The sequence below is a fragment of the Octodon degus genome, unplaced genomic scaffold (genome assembly GCF_000260255.1).
Source record: "Octodon degus isolate 3935 unplaced genomic scaffold, OctDeg1.0 scaffold00012, whole genome shotgun sequence".
Lineage (NCBI taxonomy): Eukaryota > Metazoa > Chordata > Mammalia > Rodentia > Octodontidae > Octodon > Octodon degus.
Window position 1 is genome coordinate 1,277,820 of NW_004524588.1, and position 4,542 is coordinate 1,282,361.

General features: G+C 37.2%; 1 pseudogene; it reads right to left on the reverse strand.

The window, feature by feature from the left end:
* The window catches only part of LOC105741449, a 67,742-nt pseudogene extending 63,692 nt beyond the window's left edge, over positions 1–4,050 (reverse strand).
* Positions 4,051–4,542: the final 492 nt, after the last annotated feature.

Consider the following 4,542-nt stretch of genomic DNA (forward strand, 5'->3'; position numbering starts at 1 on the left):
ACCTATAACTGGAATATATTGCACTGTACATTTAAAATCATGTCTAAATATCTGAAATTATATCTAAGTATAAATGTTTTGAAAGTAGTTGTTATATTCTTTAGAGAATAGTCATAAGCAAAATGCTTGTATAAATTCAATAAGGGTGAAATATTTTTACAATTATTTTCAATTTATAGCTACATGAAGCTGCTTATGTGTTACTAGTGGGTAAGGAGGAAAAACTCTAATAGTAAAAGAAGGAACTAACAAAATATAAAATTAAAACAAATTATAGGTGAAAATAAGAGTAACAATTTCTTGTAGAAAAACTAGACAAAAAGGAAATAGAGATATTTTAGAGAAAAAGTTCCGAAAGGAAATAAAACAATAAATAGGATATTTTGTTTTCTCTCAAAAGTACATATTCAAATAAATCAAATGGTGTCAGTACTTGGGTCAGTAGGACTGGCAGGTTTTCTTTGTCAGGCTCCCAAACTGTGTGATGGACCACAACACCCAGCTATGAGCAATTTTGCCCACAAACCCCTCCAATAGTTTACACAAACCACCCAAGTAAGACAACTGTCTGTACTCAGGTTTTCCAGACTCAGAGGAGAGACTTCAGCCAGTCCTACTTTGGGTTTCTAGACGTTTCTCGTTCTTCAGACCTTAAAGTGACAGCTGCATTGTTTTCAGTGAGATCTTCTTCTTAGACTTTTGCAGAAAGAAAAAGTGTATGTGCATGTGCACGCTTGTATTTGATATCACATACTAGCCTTAGTTATTTTATTTTGGAAATGATATAATAATTTATTTCTTCTTTATCATTTAAATCTTTTCAGACAATAAATAAGATGATAGGTGGTTGTGGAGGTGGTATTTGTGTTTACATGTTCATGGGTTATAGACAATGAAGTTAGATTTCTGAAAACCTAAGAACATTTTGAGACAAAAATCCTGTATATATGACTCTTTAAATTTTTCTACATGAAGCTGTTTTTGCTAAATACAAGTCTGATGATAATTAAACAGTAAAGTCATATCCTTAAGGTTGAGTTACATCTATCAATTTACACATTTCTGAATGTTCCATATATTAGGTCTTAGAATTTTACTAGCTCATATCTATGCTTAGAGGAACCAAATTATGTAGACTTTAGATAAGGCATAACTGCAAAACAGTGAAAGAGAATATGCCATCATTTGCATAAGAGCAAATGAGAATTCACCTTTCACACCAACATCATCTATGAAAGATTCCACTCAGTAAGGACATACAGAATACATGTAAGACTTATTTTGAGCTTTGTTAGGAATAACTGTTTTCTCTCACATATCCTTTAGTAGATCTTTTAGTATACTATGGCACTTTTCTGCATGATATTGTTCACAGAATGTAAAAGACAGCAAGAAATTTTACTACACATAGAGAAACAAGGTGTTGATAGAACTCTAGGTCAGGAGATCAAGAAATAATGCTCACGGTTATTGTACTTCCTCTTTTACTTTCTTCTAGACTTAACCAAGTGTCATTTCTATATGAGCAATGACAAATTGGTTTTGGAAATTTTGGCACGTTCTTTCATAGCACTGCTGAACTGCACTGACTTGAGTCAGAGACAAAATGCACTTGCAGGTGATTGAATTCTTACCGCAGTGGTCAGCCTGAGAGTTGTTTCCTTTGGAAAGGTTAATACCCTGACACTCAACCATGATTCATTCAGATTCACAGGGTGAATGATTTATGAATTATTCTTTTTATTGTCTGGACAGTGAGCAACCATTCTGAATCTTAGATTGCTGTTTATTTCAGATATTTTATTTTCAACATAGCTAAGTTCCACAACTTGCTTTTTCTTCATTTAAACAGGAGAGAGAAGGACATCATTAGGATGATAATGCTGGTGGCAGTCTTTGTTTTCATCTTTCATGGTCCCTATAAGTGACACCAAGTAAACGTAGGAATATGAAGGCAATGTGACTATAAAGACCAAAGGAAGGTCCCCATGAACCTATTCAGTGCAATTGTATTCCCTGCAGGGAACCATAATTGCATGCTTAATCACATCAGTGATCTGTTTTCTGGTGTTACTCAACTCCTTCTGTGTGCAGCTCAGGAAGATGCTGCCCCATGGTAAAGGACCCAAGATCTCAGCACTAAGGTTCATGTGAAGGTCTTGCAGGATAGAGGTCATCCTCCTATTGCTGTTTGCCATGCACTCATTGTAATGAGCACATCACACTGGAATTGTATAGGTTCCTGAGTAAACTAACCACATAGCATAGGTGTGATGTCCAATTTGTTTCTAGAGCTTTTGACAACTCTTCACAACCCTGGAGGGTTGACTCACTCAAGAGACAAGCATAACCCCTCAATTGATGAAATTCTTACATTTTTGGTCCTCTCCATGGTTGTTTTGGTGTAATGCTCTGTTCATGTCATGTTCTTCATTAGACATAGGGAATCCCTCCATGGTGGGGATGGATGGTTTGCTATAATTCTGTAGGTATTTGGTGTTCAGAATTTTATAGGATCTCAGGGTACCCTTTCACCTAGCTTCTTTTAACTCCATGCACCCTTCCCTTTACTAAAATATGTTTTACACTGTAAAAGATTTTATCACAAGGTGGTTGAGCATCTGACCCTTTTATCCTCTCCAGACACTTGTGTTATGGCAGTCACAATCCAATCAATGAACTGATCCAGACATCATACACATGTAATTCCAGCACCCTTAATCCTACTGCTGAACACTGAATCAATCACAAACTCTATATTCAGATACATCCAAAATAAAGACTCACTTAAAAAAACATTAGATGGGGCCGGGGAGATGGCTTAGTAGAATAAGCACTTGCCTGGCAAGTGCAAGGGTCTGAGTTCAATCCCTGGTTCCGCAAAAAAAAAAAAAAAAAAAAAAAGCATTAGAGGCCCAGCAAAATAACTCAGTAGACTAAGCACCTGCTTAGTGCAGGGAAGTGCAGGGAAGAGGATTCAGTCTCACACTGCCTGTCATGCTAGACCCTCCACCAGGCAGACTGAGCCAGCCACAGAGTCTGAGATTGGTGGCACATGCCTGTAATCCCAATGCTGGTGAAGCTGAAAACAGGGGGCTCACGATGAACTCAGACTGCATATTGAGACCTTGTACAAAAATAAATAAATAAATAAATAAATAAATAAATAAATAAATAACCAAGCATTAGACTTTGGAAGGGGCACATATAGACACAAACCATAACAACAGTTGAGGAGTAGAGCCACCAGGAAGAGAGCCAAATAGCTCAGTGGATTAAAACAGGGGCCTGGGGTTCCATCTCTGTGTAGTAATTTTTTCTCATACCTTGTCTCTCAGGAAAAGAGACTTTCACAGCCTTCCAATTCAGTCTTCTCACAAACACATCCCTTATTACACAGGTCAGGACCAATATGAACTTTGTCCCAACTCTCAGCTCTGCCCATATCATTTATCCATGCTTGTATGTTAAAGCACCTGTGTGAAAGGCATTAAGATTTATCTGAATCACAGGACAGTGACTCAGGTCAAGCTATATCTAGGTGTTTATGTGCATATGATATGTTCAGACACTTAACAAGGGAAAAGTTTGTCCTCATATCTAAGGTGCATTTAGCTCTAATGATAGTAAATCTGAGGAGAAGAAAATGATAGTAAATCTGTGTTAAATTGTAATAACTGTGATCTGTTATTTTATTTGTGTTTATGAATAGCAAAATAGATATGCACAGATTTCTAAGAAAAGGAGTATGCTTATTAACATAAGAAATAAATACAGAGATTAATGATTTGCATTTGATATACTCAGTCTGTAAAACTTGCCACCAACAATTGAATTAACCTGAAATTAATTGTGTTCTTCATATGTACCATAATCTGATATTAGTTATGATTTGAGTAAAGGTGCTGCCATCCCCAAGTACAGACCTACTATCCTGAATTCTGGTTGTGATGTCTGGAAATCATCCTTGATTCCATTGTCACTTCGTCTGGAAAAATCTGTGTTTTCCAAGGAGCTGTTGGTGAGATGGACCACACAGTGCTTCCACATCCCGAGTGGAAGAAGCAGGGATTCAGCTCTGGAAGAGCTCCTCAGGGGTGAGTGTTTTCCTTGCCATGGGCCCAAGATTTTTCTGTTTTCTAAACCGTTGTGAGGTTCCTGTAGCAGCTCCCACTCACAGAGCACCACACATGATTGTTTGCATATCTCTTTGTCATCTGTCCAGAGCTCACCTATGTCACTTGGAAGGAGAAAAGCAAGAAAGTTTGTTATTATTCGATGTTATATGGCCTGCGCATTCCTATGCTAAAAGACTGTAAAATTATTTCAAGGTATGGAACCAATATGTGATAGAGTCTAGAGGAAGGAAGTTAGGTCACTTGAGGAATGCTCTTTGGTGATATTGGAACCTTATTTTATTCTCTGCTTTGCTTCCGGTTATCATTGCATGATTAATTTTGCTCTGCTACATGCTTCCTGGTGCAATATTCTGCCTTGGGTCAAGGGACAAAAAGCAAAGTCAGGTTCTAAGATTATAATGCA